General features: G+C 39.9%; 1 protein-coding gene across 16 annotated transcripts in view; it reads right to left on the bottom strand.

The window, feature by feature from the left end:
* MAGI2 (membrane associated guanylate kinase, WW and PDZ domain containing 2) overlaps nucleotides 1-15,912 on the bottom strand; it is a 1,068,715-nt gene that overhangs the window by 591,787 nt on the left and 461,016 nt on the right. Inside the window, exon 1 of one of the 16 annotated variants that reach the window (XM_075599596.1) lies at nucleotides 15,644-15,700. The exons of the other annotated variants lie outside the window; for them this stretch is intronic. The gene's annotated coding sequence lies outside the window, so the exon portion shown is untranslated. Of the gene's footprint in view, nucleotides 1-15,643; nucleotides 15,701-15,912 lie in introns of those variants that run through there. 16 annotated transcript variants of the gene reach the window in all.

Raw genomic sequence — 15,912 nt, 5'->3', positions numbered from 1 at the left:
ATATATATATATATATATATATATATATATATATATGCAAATATAGCTGTATGCTCATCTGCATGTCTTAGGCAGGTCTGCAACCCCACCTTTCCCCATTATCACCCAGCATACAGCACTTATATATATATATATAAAATGAAAAAATGAATAGATAATACCATTCTGTGGCTAACGAAATGCTTTTATTTGTGCGAGCTTTCGAGATACCCTGAACTCTTCTTCCGGCGATGTAACATTGAATGAAGCAGGCAAGGTTAAACTTACAAACAGTGCATATACTGTAGGAATGTTATCTGTGACTGAAACACTCCCATCCCCCGCCCCTTCCCCAGATTTATGACTTGAGGTGTTAAATAGTTCCTGAATGTTAGTGATGTAAGAGTGTGTGTGTGTGTATGTATGTAAATATAATTTGGTAATGAGCCCACAGTGTATACAGCTCGGGGGGGGGGGGAGGAGGATGATAAGTTTTAGTCACAGATAACATTCCTACAGTATATGCACTGTTTGTAAGTTTAACCTTGCCTGCTTCATTTGATGTGCCATCGCCGGAAGAAGAGATCAGTGTATCTCGAAAGCTCACACAAATAAAAGTATTTAGTTAGCCACGGACCGGTATCGTCTATTCATTTTTGATTATTAAAGCTCGGCTAACACAATACCGATACATATATATATATATATATAGTGGTTGACAAATCACCAAAAAATCTACTCGCCACACAAAAAAAATCTACTCGCCACCTAGTACCAAACGTATGCTGCTTGGGCCAATATTTACTCGCCCGGGGGTTAAATCCACTCGCCCGGGGCGAGCAAATGTATAGGTTTGTCGAACACTGTATATATATATATACAGTGTTCGACAAACCTATACATTTGCTCGCCCCGGGCGAGTGGATATAACATTGTGGCAAGCTCCTATTGGCCCAAGCAGCACACGTCAAGCAGCACACGTGTGGTACTAGATGGCGAGTAGATTTTTTGGTGATTTGTCGACCACTGTATATACACACACACACACACACACACACACACACACACACACACACACACACACACACACACACACACACACACATACACACACACACACCATTTTATTGGATGTTCTGATATATACCATTCTTTGCACCAATACTGTTGATTAATTTAACAGTTCACAACCTTATAATACAGTATACATACCATAAAAACCCAAACAGCTTATAATTTTCAATATGCAGTACATGATCTTTCTAAGCAAAGAGAAAATGAGCAGCGTATACTGTAATATCTTACTCTTTAAATGGAAATTCCGAAATAATCCATGAATAGTTTGTGCTAATACTGCAATTATTTGCACTTAATAATCCTCTAATATTCTTTTCAGCCAAATGTAGCTTGGAAAGTACAGTACCTGAAACAGCAAACACATCTTGTATTGCTTCATAAGTAACAACGCAAAAGAAACAGTGAGTGAAATAACATCTACTTTAAATTATGATCCATAATCCAAACCGTTACAGCCCAATACCCCTCTCTTCTCCTGCCATTTGCTTATTCCCTCGACACTGGGAATTTTTTTTTACTGCATAACACGCTGTGGCTGTGAAATATAATGTGACAGGTGGGACTCTGGTTCAGATTAGTGGCTGCTGACACTTCCCTCGAGCAGTTTTACCCTTAAACAGAGCTGGCTTCCTTCTTTAACCTGGAGAAGAAGAAAAAAAAGAAGTGTCTCATCTTGGAGATTTTTTTTTAAATGCCCTGTCCTATTTTTAACAGTAATCCCACCGCTGAAAGTATAGCACTTGCCATTTTCTGAACCAGGGTGCTATTGGGAAATAAAACTCTTGGTCCATTCTAGGCATTGCACTGAAGTTCAAATACAAGCCCAGCATTGCACGGGCAAGACACTCAAATGATTGTTATTTCTGTCATCATATCTTGCTATATTTTTCAACCGTTGTTAATAAACAACAACGGTTGAAAAATATAGCGAGATAGAATGACAGCAATAACAATCATTTGAGTAACAGAGCCTTTACTTACAGTGACCTGTATTTATCACTCACAAATGATGGGGAAAACCACGTGGCGTTCGAAACCTGCAGGTACTCATTTCAATTCCCGAATGTCCATGGCAGCTGTAGTACAAGTTGATTTCTATTGAGGCCTTAGAGCCTCCAGATAAAAGAGAATGAAGAGCAAACGTTTCTGTTCCACTGAATTTTCCTGAAGTCGTTTTGAAGAGGATTCGATGAAATGAATCCCTTTTGAGATGCACATTGCTACAAATACTATACATTCTGTGCTCATGTTGGGGTCAATTTTTCAACCCGGGTGGTGTGTCAACATTTTATCACTGTCTATTAGGCTATGCTTATAGCGCCGGCGACGTCAGGCTGCGGTCGCTGGAAAAATCAAATTGAGATGACTTCCAGCGATCGCGACCAATCCATCACTCCGCGCTTACGGTGGCAATGCATTTGTTTTGACGCGGCATCGCATCGCTGTCGCCGGCACTATAAGCGCAGCCTTAGCATGAATGGCAGGTCTAGTCTACAAAATCTTGCTTAATCCTTTACGTGAGTCAGGGGCCGCCCTCAGCGATGATGTGACTGTTCCTTGGAGAGGTCACGTGATTGCGGTATCCCTGGTGGCACACATAGAAGAGGAGGGAGTCCTCCTCTTGAGTTCTTCTGCCTGCCAGATCTACCGGAAAAAAAATGGAGCTAAAAAGACACAACGTAAGCCGCTAAAAAGGACAGTCCCACTTAGTAAACACAAAACACTGGAAACAACTTAGGTGGAGATTCCCTAAGCGCTGATGCGGGGTATCGCACGCATGAGGAGGGAACTGGAACCATTGAATCTCTGGATGTCAGGGCATCACAGATCAGCTCAGGGGACCCCCCAGTTCATGGAGGATTAAAAAAATATTGGGGATAGGGGGGGCGTAGATTGCGGATTTAAGTTCCATTCAAACCAATGGTAGCTACACATTAATAACTATGTGATGAGGACGTCTCACCTAGTGAATAACGGGGTTAAATTCATATTCCTCATTTACCTTCATTACTGCTGGTATACTGTTACATGATGAAGACCTTACATGGCCAGACGTGTTAATAGACCATTAAGGGGGTTCATTAAACTGCAATAGTGCTCATCGGTGTACTATTAAATGGAAAATTCCTTTGACTTTAATGGGAGTTTCCATGTGATAGTGTTATAATCGGCACTACGGCAGTTTAATGAGTAAGCCCATTAGTCTTCAAGAAGCCTGGGGTAATTCAACTTGTGAAACCCATTCCCTGTTTTAGTCTTCTTTAAATGTATGTGTGTTGAAAATACAGAATAGATTACTGAACTGATCCACTTGTTTGGAAGGCCCAGAGCTGTTTCCCCCTTTCCTGCTTTTTTACCTCTGAAAGCAAAGTGTCATTCGCCTGTGAATTAAATATGCCTTACGGTTATCTGTAGCATTGATTTTGGTGTTTTGATGTGCCACTACAAGGCAATATGCCAGTGATTAGTTAGACTGGAGAACATCCTCTTAGTTAATAGATAATAAAACCGGCATCATTTACATTGATGAGTGTATCAGGGTGATCAGGGTGACGAGAAGTAATGAGAAGCATCACAACACAATGGACATTCAGTGATCTACCAAAAAAAATCAATGGCCTTATACTCACTAACATGGCACAGTAATGAACAGAAAATAAGTCTTTCTTCTGTTCAATGACTTTCCTTTTGAATAAGAACCAGCAAATACAAGAAAGCCATGAATACTTATGCATATCTTAAAAAGGACCCCAAAACCTGATTCATTCCCCATTTGTTACATACAACAGTTTGCCGCATTTTAGCATCCTGTCCATTTTAACCATGGACTTTTCATAGAGTTGAAGAACCTAAACCCGCCATGGAAGGCTGGGACTCCATAGGTCTTTGCAAAAAAATATAAAACTTATATTTGTCGACTGATCGACGTTTCTGTCCAAACACGGACCGTTGTCAAAATACTTTGGCATCCGCACACGGTACGGATGCGGCACTGGAGGCCTACCCTCCGGGTAAGTGTGTGTGTTGGTTAATAGGTTGGTGCCCGCCACTCTCTCAAGAACTTTCAAGTGTGCACTTGGGCACAAAAAGGTTGGGGACGCCTGCAGATTTACTTTGACATCTAGGTGGCAGTCATAAGAAAATGGTGGGTGAGAGATTGTATGATGATTTTGCAAAATTCAGAATGTTGAAAATATTGATTTATATCATTTTATTTCTTGCTAAAAGCTGCTGATTGGATTTAGACCCCGGCTTGTGATGATTCGGATAAAACAGAACACTAACCATGTGCACATAATCAAAGCCTAGTTTACTGCTATAGTCCAACAGTCATCACCAAAACCCCAACACAGAATAAAACATAGTGCTTGCTGCATTCAATTTGTCTGTTGAACTGCAAAAGAAATAATTGCTTACCTGCGTCTATTTGTATTTAGGATTCTGATGTATTTGCAAATGTCACAGTAAATATATTCTTCTGTTTTACTTCCTACGTGCATCAATTGTGGTTGGCAGTCCATTACAACATTGAAATTACAGGAATTGTTTTTTGTTTCATCTTCATTCAAACAAGTGACTTTTCTGTATCATTATTTTAAAACACTTTAAGGCTCCAACAATAAAGTTAAAAAAAAATTTTTGACTATTGTGTCAGCAATCTGTGCTTGCTTGAAAAAAGGCATTTTACTAGCTGTGCCAGGATGTTCCCTGGAGCTATAGCTCACGTGTCTGAGCTCCAGGGATACACTATGGCCGCTGGAATCAGACATGACCTAATGGCTAGTAGAAAGCCATGACAGTGTTTATGGTGGTGACCCCAACGCCCATATTGCCTTCGAATTCAAGTGTCTTTCAATGCTCATAAATAACTTTTGGATTTAACCCTTTCTCTGAAAAGCAATATAGTTCTGGACCCTCTGTCAATTAAGCAGTTAATTCGCTGCAGGAGAAGCAAGAAAGAAGTCAATCTAGTGTATTATAAGGAAGAAAACTCAGACCCAACACATAGCTGTATACAGCAAACTGTATATTTGAACACTATGTAGCTGTAGGATTTAAAACGAGGGACAAGCTTGTCTTAACAATTAATGACTAATCTTAAAGGCAAATCTTTACAAATCGTATCTGGAATTATAACATATCATTGACTGGATGCATATCAATTGCAATAACTCAACAATCCTTTCCTATGGCTCTTACAGCATCCAATAAAGAGGAGCCAGAGGTCAGAATACACCATCGAAAAAATCCATACACACTTAACAAGATTTTCGTAAAGGATGCTATTTAATTTTTTAGTTGTTTAACATTATACTCGTTGCTATTTCAACGAACGATACCAACAGTCAATTCTGGTTTTGAAATGAATGTTGTGCATTTCTAACAATGATTTACTGATGAAGGCAGATGCAGTTAGTTTCCTCTTCAAAAGTCTTCTTCACTGGTGTACATGAACACCATTTCAAAAGATGTTTGGTGGGAAAACAGGAGGACATCTCTTGGTCCTCTAACTTGCTTTGGGTTGAGGGTTTGATTTTTCAGGGAGAATGTAGGAAAACAATCATCAGGAAGTCTCTTTCACAAACGGGAAGAATTGGCCAATTAATTTTCAAAATACACCATCTTAGGGGCCTATTCAGGTAGCCTTGATGCTATCACTGCAACCTCGAACGTGTTTGTATGTTACTGCCTCGGTATGACATTTGTGAAAAAAATGGTACTCAGTAATATATATCGCATTTTAAATACCATTTGTTAAAAAAAAAATCACATACCGCACAAGTTTGTAGTTGATCTATTGAATTGCAATCCTACTTGGTTTCCAGAACCAAAAAGGACAAAAAGAAACCAGACAAACAAATATCAAAATAAACCAATTGCAAGTGCACTGTAAAATAAAGTGCACTAAAAATGAAGGGTTAATATAAAGTAATCCATATAATAATTGTTTGTTCTTGTATAGTGCTGCTAATTTTTACGTAGCTCTTTACAGAGACATTTTGCAGACACAGTCCCTGCCCCGTAGAACTTACAATCTGTTTGAGTCTGTGACATCACACAATCCCTGTGGTTTAGAGGTAGGTTCGATTCCTGTATAATATAGTATCATTTATAAATGATAAAAAAAAAAATTAAACAATCATTTATAAATTATTATTTTATTTTTATTATATTGTATAATTTATAGATTATTATTTTATTTATTTTATAATTTATAAATGATAATGGTACCCATTCTCTACCATTGCACTGGACTGCACTGTGTACTATGTATATGTTAAGTTTGTTTTTGAAGTCTATGACATCACACAATCACTTTGATGTAGAGGTAGAGAATTGGTACCAGTATATGAAAGGTCCTGGGTTTGATTCCTATATGATATGGTATAATTTATCAATAAAATAATAATTTATAAATTACAATAAAATAATAAATTATTATTTATATATTTTTTATAATTTATAAATTATACAATATCATACAGGAGTCGAACACAGGACTTTTCATATGGTAGTACCAATTATCTACTGCTACACACAGGGATTGTGTGATGTCACTTTACATATACATAGTACACATTGCAATGTGCTGCAGAGGTTAAGTCCTCGCGCGGCGAAATGTTATAACATGATCCTGGTTATAACGCGGTCTCATTCCGTGGACCCCGAGGACCGCATTATAACGGGGTTCAGCTGTATATATTATTATACACACTGCATCAGCCCTTATGCCTGAAAGCTCTACACATCTGCAGATTTTAACTAAGGAACCAGCAATGCATTGGAAATCAGCATGTTGCTGACCCCTTTGGCATTGAAGGATTATTGTAAAGTCCTTGTATAATTTGCCAATATAATTTCCGGTCATTCAGCCTATCAGTAATGAACTTTTCACTGAAAAACACTGGAATTTGGAAGACAGTTCTACTAGTTCTACCTGCCAACACTGGTACATAAAGTAGGCACACTTTAACTCCTCTGTCAATAAGGGATATAGGAGTTTACAAGCAAGTGAGCACTTTGCACTTTATTGTGTTCAAAGTTCATTTTATAAATAAAACAGTTGCATTTCTACATTTGTTTGTATACATTTATATAATGTATAAAATAAAAAGAGTGATAACTTCCCTATAACCCACTGATCCATTATCAAATCAGTAATCGATATTCAAGTTAAAGGTTCCAAGCTTCAACCACTTGGAGACAGGCATAGTAGAGGTGTAATGCAGCTTGGCTATTACACACACGGGCCTCAGTAGGTACAATAAGTACAACGCATACCTGCTAAATACTGTAGATACAGCTGGAGGGTATGCTACTACAATCTAAACACCTCTGTAATTGACAACCTAGTTAGCTACCAACCTTTATATTTCCACCAAGCAGCTGAATATGTTCCATAATCAGCTGGAAATGAATTAATCAGTACAGTGCAGAACATATACATACATAAAATACAGACAATCCAATTGTACAGATTTGTCCGGTACAGGTGCTGTACTGTACAGATCTGGCAGGTGCTGTACTGCCCCTAAGCAGTGTACCTGCTTGTACCAGTTACTGCTGCTGCATGCTTGTGCTTCGCTGCGACCGAGGGCCAATCAAAATATTCGGTGGCGCCGATAGGCTGGCCGCGCGTCCTCACTACCCGGCCCGCCTGACAGCGTCGCCGAAGATTGTGATTGGTGCAGCAGCGGAAAAATGTGGGGTCTCTGTTGTCTTCAGGGACCCTCTGAGAACTCTGTAGACTGGTCTGTGCCAGGGTCCTCCTCTGCAGTGCCTTCTCAGCAGGCTGAGCCTGGGACTGACTCCAGTGAGTGTCTGTCACTATAGAGTGGTGGTAAGGAGGCTGCAAATGTGTAAAGTGACAGGATAAGGGGATATGTAAAAAGAAAAAAGTGGGGTGGGGGTTATTATATTAGTGGAGGGGGGCATATTTGAAGGGTGAGGGGTAGGAAGGGTATAAAATATGAGGGAGGTATATATAAAGGGTTGGGGGTATATAAGGGGTGCTGTGGTCTATATGAGGGGAGTGGGGATGTATATATAGTTGGGGGTATATACAGTATGAGGGTGTATATGAGAGTCAGGGTATATATGGGGGGTGTATATGAGAGTTGAAGTTGTTATTGAGGGGCATATGGGTGTTATTGACGCATGTTTACCTATTTTCTTCTGAGAAATGTTAGCGGCTATGAAAATAAAACAAAGGTGGTGCGAGTGAAAAAAGAAAAAGCGTGTTGATGTCCACGAACCATCAATCAAATACCTTTCATTTAATGTTACAATGGTTAATATACTTATATTTGTATTGATCCACAGGACTGCAAACAAACAGTGCAACATTTGCCAATTTTGTTCAATAAGGGAGAAAAAAAGACAAATTAATTCCTGTCTCCAGTAAATAGCAAACAGACCTCTAACAGGATCAATAACCCACCTTATATCTCCACTTTATTCTGCACACCCATACTACACAGCGAGCAAGAACATAAAATGTGGGGATTATTTAATTATACAGTAGCTCCTCAAGTGTGCTCTAATTAGTTCCACTAAATTACTAAAATCAACTGTTCACTCTTATGAGATTACAGACAGCAAAAAAGGCGACTAAACTCTAAAATTAGACCCCAATATGGCAGAGTATTCTTTTATTGCTGTTATCAGAGACTCCGTCCTGTCATTCATACAGATCACATCCTGCCTACTTTTGAGATAAGAATGAATAAACACCTCAACATTGACAAGAAACTCGCCTAGACATTTTGAAAAATGTTGTGATGAATATCAAGCAACATTTCGAAAAATGATATTCTGCTGTCTGTGTAAATATTAGCCATCTTGAAAAGCACAGTATCGTGACTCCTGTCATACAAATAATTCACCAAAATGGAGTGTGTGTATAAGTATGTGTATATATTCATAAACACAAACATACATACACACACACATACATATATATAAATTTATATATATATATATATATATAATATATATATATATATATATATATATACAGTGTTCGACAAACCTATACATTTGCACGCCCCGGGCGAATGGATTTAACATCGTGGCGAGCTCCTATTGGCACAACCAGCACACGTGTGATACTAGGTGACGAGTAGATTTTTTTTGTTCGGCGAGTAGATTTTTTGGTGATTTGTCGACCACTGTATATATATATATATATATATAAGAAAAAAGAGAAAGCACACCTTGAGCAATAAATAATAAATATACTGTATGGGCGTGTGCCCAGCGTCATAAAAAACTAATACAGACGCTTCACCAAAATCCGTAGACCAGAGAAGAAGACACAGCACATTAAGTAAGCGACAAATCAAAAAAGCTGGATTGAAACCATCCAACGTTTCAGGGCCAACTCAAGGCCCCTAACACTGGGCTGAAGGAGCGGCTCAGTGAGTAAAGGCACTGAAATGGTGACAAACAATTTAAATCAGTCTAGCAAAGGTTATCAACAACCCACTGTCATGGTGGTGCAAGGAGCTTGTGTGACTGTATGAAAGAGAGAAGGGAAAATATGTTCCCTCATTGCACTCTCTTTCAGTAAAGGCACTGACTCTGATAACAATGACCCTGACTCTGTAGCAGGGGAGCCTGCCTCAAACCTGTGTCAGCTCTTTGTGACCTTGGGTAGGTCACATACAGTAGTTTGTAAGATCATCAGGGCAGGGACAGTGTCTGTAAAATGGTATGTACAGTGCTTCATAATCTGTGCTGTACTGTATTGCAATTGTGAAGCTCTTTGAGTCACATTGGGGGGAAAAGCGCTACAGTATATAAAATAAAGTTATTATATAAATATTTATTGCATAAGTAGAGGCATCTCTGCGGTGAGAGAGCTGGTATGAGATCCAGTGTCTGCTACACTGGTCAACATGTGAAAACTCCTAAGGAGAGTTACGTTGGAAATGTAAGCGACTACTCAATTAACAAGAATTGTTAAAGAGAGAGTAGAATAATCACACAATTCCAGATAAAAGTCAGAGGGAATGTCCCTGATAAAGAAGCAGCAATATGTGCTGGCTAATTCTGACTTTGGAAATCTTATCTCTTTCAGCCTTGGATACCACAAATGAAATTGTAGTCACTTTAGGTCAAGAAGAAATGTGATGCTTTTATTAGATCTACAGGACAGAGCTACATGCATTGTATATAAATATACAATAATAGAAGAATTTTAAATAATATAAGTCTTTTATTATTGGATAGAAAACTAAGTGCAATAAAAGGATTTGCATCCAACAATCCTACGATAAAGTTTTTCTGACTGCTCTACACTCATAATACAGTCAGTATAGAATAAACGGAATGCAATGGACAATGAATATTTAATTTTCTGACTCATGAATATGTAGCCGAGTCTCTCTACCCTGACTCCGGTGCGGGGAAGCTGTCAGTTAGTTGGCTGGAGCTCCCGCAATCGGGAGGTGGGGGCGGCCATTTTGGTAATCGCGCATGTGCAGTGCGGCGAGGTGCGCATGTGAAGTGTGAAGAGTGCGGTGGCCATCTTAGGACGGCTCCGCAGACGCGGGACTACAAGTCCCAGAATCCCTACAGAAAGGAACTGCAGCACATGGTATTGTACCAGCCAATGGGATGCGAGCAACAGGATATCCTCCGCGCGCGGAAAGCCTGCGAGTCAGTCCTGACAGAGGAGGCAAAGGAGAAGATAGTGTCCAGGGGGCATTGCTTCCAGGGCTAGGCCTAGATCTTGCCCCTATGCCCCAGTTAGGCCCTGAGTCATAGTAGTGGAGTGTTGTAGGGAAGGTCCCCGATAGGGACTTTACCCTTAATGTTATTTCTGAGCCAGTAACCGGACGATTCACGCGGCGCCCTGCGGTCTGGGAGCAGACCACCGGATCCAGAGACATTGTGTTAGACCCTCCAGCTGGAGTTCACACTGCGAGGAGGATCAGGACCCTTCAGGAGAGGGGATTTATGTTGGATGCCGCTATGTGGGACCTGCTCCAACACACCACACCAAGCAGCACTTGGGTACTGTAGTACCCAGGCAGGTACCCAACGTGCACCTGCATCTACAGGGGGTAGCGCTATGTCACTTTTGGGTGGAATTGTGGGACAGGACACCAGGGGTTATTGATGCCACAGCACCCTAAGTACTTTGGGGGAACCCACACATGTTGGGTCACTGTTTATACTGTGGGTACAGGTTATTGTATGTTAGCAAGTAAGAGTCCCGAGCAGGCAGGCCGCCCGAGAAAGGAGAGCACAGCTCATGAAAGAACAGAACAGGATAAGATGCCGATAAAAAGGTAGGATTTATTCTTGTCAGGAATTCATCCACAGCACGGGCATTGCACAGGAGTGATCCTCTTATGCGTTTTGCGCTGTTCAAGCGCTTTATCAAAACTCTTTGATAAAGTGCTTGAACAATGCAAAACGCGTAAGAGGATCACTCCTGTTCAATGCCAATGCGGTGGATGAATTCCTGAAAAGAATAAATCCTTCCTTTTTATCGGAATCTTATCCTGTTCCTGTTCCTTCATGAGCTGTGCTCTCCTTTCTCGGGCTGCCTGCCTGCTCGGGACTCGTACTTGCTTCGTATACCATAACGGAGATGCACGCATTTTCCCTGGGACTTCGGATCGTTCAAAAGTGCTGTGAGTAGTCATTGTTTTCATGCTGTCATCTTCATTGATTTACACACCGAGGGGGCTATACATAACTGTAGCCGTAGGAGAGAGTGAAGTGGGGAGGGTCCGCATGCAATTAGGATCCAGCATATTCACCCGACACTCGTTTCATCTCCTTTGAAAAACCTCACAATTGTGCAACATCGACTTTACTCCGATCGGACTGCTAAGAGACTTATTTGCTCAATAGTTGCTTATTTCATCAAAGGGGCTTTGTGTATTACATCACTTGCAAGTAAATATGACACTCACTAAAGCACTATGAATAGTAATGATCGAGTTCCGGTGTACACTATTCAGTTGGCTACATACATTTGGATTGTATACATGTATTTGTTGCTGCAGGCTGTGAAGCATTAGTTTGAGACTGCTAATAAGTATCTTCCTTATTGTATGTTAGTGTGTGTGTACAGTAAAGCTTATTTATATACTTTGTGCAGTGTATTACTTATTACTGTGTGTTGGTTCCTGTGATGGGTTACCGCTGGGATCCCTGATAGGTGGAGGCGCTGCACTGCAAGGAGACATAGCTCACCCCAGGCTCCCAGAGGTGGAGGCTTAGGCCTCCTGTGAGCAAACAGGTACAGCAGCACACGTAGTTACCCGCGTATTTCCGTTAGGCATAGGGAAAGGGTGCTACACACAGTTTGTTAAATTGCTTACTTCACTAGCATTTCCCTTATTTAATAGTCTAGCACATAAGCCACCTATCAACATGACTATTTTTGAACAGTCTAGTACATTTTTGCGCGTTGCACATAATGTACAGTATGTAAATGAAAGTACTGCGAAGTCTTAGCAAAGGTTTTGTATTTATTCACAATGTGTTTCTCGTTATTAAAACTTCAGATGCATGTGTAATCTATGCCTAATAAAGGATATGGATGGCTTTGAAAGAATATTCAGTGAGCCAATAAATGTACTGTTTAGAAAATGTATTGAAGCGCTGCAGTGTATGCTGAAATGTACATCAAATTTTACTGCTGCTACACCCTTCCCTAAAGAGCGTATCCCTAGTGCCAGGATCTGAGGGATAAAAAAGCCTATATTTACTAAGTGGTGCATATGTTAGGCACCTTACTCTATTAATTAAAATACTAGTGTGCTTTTTTTTTAAACTACTTTTTTTTATAGTTCAATGAATTGGAAGCTTTAGCTTAATATCAAGTTCTTTGCTTCTAATTCTAATGTTTACAGAACTTGACAAGCTTGTAAAAGCTTTCAGTACTTCAAAATGCATAAGCACCACGAAAAGTTACATTTAACATCTTCTTTAGTGGAGGGAGCTCTCTGCATAATAGAAGACTTACATAACTGAATCTCACCCAACTGGTATGGTTTAATGGTAGTTTGTAGTATGTACTGAAGTGTAAAACATACTGTACTGAGAGTACTGCATTGCTCCCCATTCTTATCACTGTGGAATGTGCAAGGTTACAGGGTCATGATGAGGATAACATCATATTCTTTTGTTTCAAACAATACACTCAGAGACATGAAAGATCAACATTAGGAAAGCATATTTTCCAAACATAATGGTGTTCTGTCTAAAAGGATTAACAAATTACTCTATACAGAGTGCTCATAGTGTGAGAATTTGCTTTATATGCTTCTTTAACCCAGACTGTGCTGGAAAGCTATGTAATACGGCAGACATAAGCATCTAGGGTTCCATGTTAAAATGGACGAGAAGTAAAGAGTGACACACTGTGCTCATTTGCATGTCATTTCCCAGAACCCCTGGCTGCAGAGGTAAGCACTGTATGCTAACAGATAATGGGGAAAGACAGGGTTGCAGACCTGTCTGAGACATGCAAATGCCCCACAAGTGTATCTTTATTTACTGTAATTCATATGTGGGAATGAGACCTATTTATACTGTAACACATCAATTCACTGTAACACAATGACTTGATGGCTGTCAGTCAAATTGACCAAAAAAACGAAATTACTTTGACTTCTTCTCTCATTGTTATCCACCACGATGTAAGGATTAAGGGTTATAATGGAGATCCAATACAGTGAAGAGTTTGTGTTGAATTCATTCCTCTATAACTGATATTCAGTTTCGGATCTAGGACAGATAAGGGTTGCCTTGCATGACGTTTTAGTTTGCAGTGACATGTACTGTTAAAGTTGAAGGGGCAAAGTCATCAAGCGCCGTTATGGGTGAGTGCTCCCGATCCGGCGGCATCTCCCATGCAAGCCAATGGGAACTAACGGCGAAATGGGAGAGCTAACACATAACGGCGCTTGATGAATCTGATCGGAAGAGAGATGTTTATTGGGGATGCTGAAACACAACATTGCTCCAACATAGTTATTTTCCTTATTTAATGGAATGGATGATGCAAGATGATGGATGCAAGTTGTGATGATGGATGCAAGATGAAACGTTCTTTTGGGTCTTTCAGATTGAATCGTGTAAGGTTATCATGGAATAAGTCCCTTTTGTTTGCTTACCAATGTTTATACTGTAGGATCAATATTTTCAGGCCGCTCAGGTTGATGTTTGAAATATAGTTGATCTGTATGCATTTTGCAAAAAAGACATTTATACCAAAGCAAAAAGAATTTTGCTAACTAGTTAATAAATCTCAACGCATACAGCATAACCAAGCTGAATGAGTGTTTAAGGGTTATTCACTGAAGCAACGTTAGTTTTTCATGTGATCTCCAAAGACAATTAATTCTATCACCACTCACTTGAAAGCTTCCATCTATAAGCATCTGTTCAGTTAACAATGGCAACAATGGCAAAGAAAAGCAACAAACTGCATCACCTCAAACCGACAATTCACTGATTTTTATCGGATTACATTTTTGTCCTGATGGGTAAAAGGGAAAGCACGTTATACACTCAAAAGGCTATTACAACACGCCAGCATCTGAATCTGAAGACACCATTCTCTTCAACAGAAGTGGTTCATTCTCAGAACGCTTGAGGCATAATTTAAGAGAAAATATGGTACAGTGCGCCCTATTGCCATCAAGGCTTTGTGTGACTTTGGAAAACTTCAGCCTTCAAAGCTGCTCAAGGAGCACTGAATACACAGAAAGGGAAAAATGGCTTCTCGGCTCTCGTCGGCCCTTTTGGAAATGTTTTAAGTTCATTTTTCTAAGCAGGCTGCTGCAACGATTTGATCGATGACTCTTCGTTTCATATTAACCTTTGCAAGATTCTTCTGTAAATCATCTCATGTCCGTCTACCTCCTAAACTCCAGCGGTGTGTTCGTCTTCCTTGGAAACCTACTCACTCGGATATACACATCTGGAATGTGCCATTCAAAAACAATATAAAATACCTCTAACCATCATTGTTATTCCTCGAATGTTTTCAGGTGGCCACTCAAGCACATTGTCTGTTTCCTTTCTGCAGTTCTATGGTATAATTGCCCTGATTTCAAACAAAGCAGCTACAATACTCAGATGATCTGCATTTAAAAATGCAGTAAAACAGACCTCCACAAAATGTGAAAGTCCCTGTTCCTTTGTTTGTATATGGAATAAATATGATTGCACCAAGCACAGTATCATTGTACAGAGACAGCAAGTAGCTATTTGGGTTTTATCTCCTCTTCAGAATTCCAAATGTATAACAGAAGAAGTACAGCCATTCGGCTCCTGCTCCTTTAAAATATGTGGGGGTTTTTTTTTGTTTGGAATGACATTTTTAGAGGGAGAAAAAAAAAAAACCCCTGAAACCAATATTGTTAAGAGGTAATGATGGCCTTGAGGTATTTCAAACAAACAGCTGTTACCAGGGATCCTTAAAAACGCTATAAAAAAAAAAGCTGCCTGTTTATTTGGAAAATGTGCATATTAAGCATCAGTTAGATTTATCACCGCTTTCTCTATGCAGTAATCCCTTGCCACATGCTAGCAAGTCAGCTGTAAGACTCCTTACCTTTTGCTGAATATTCAAGCCAGAAGCTGCCTCTGAACCAAGTCTAGTGGCACTCAAACGGTTGCAAAGCATGAACATAGGCCCCCCCCCCCCATGCTATGACTGAGCTCCTATTTTGCTGTAGCACAATGCACCCAACCTCTACTGCCTGTGTCTTTGATAAACTTCCATACAGCTATGTAACATAGTGTTGTTATAGTGCTGCTGACTAGCTATTTCATGTTAGCTGCATCTCCTTCAAAGAGAATATCCAGAATGAAACATTTCCC

This window comes from Ascaphus truei, chromosome 5, assembly GCF_040206685.1.
Source record: "Ascaphus truei isolate aAscTru1 chromosome 5, aAscTru1.hap1, whole genome shotgun sequence".
NCBI classification, from domain to species: Eukaryota; Metazoa; Chordata; class Amphibia; order Anura; family Ascaphidae; genus Ascaphus; species Ascaphus truei.
This window is presented reverse-complemented; position numbering and strand designations above follow the sequence as displayed.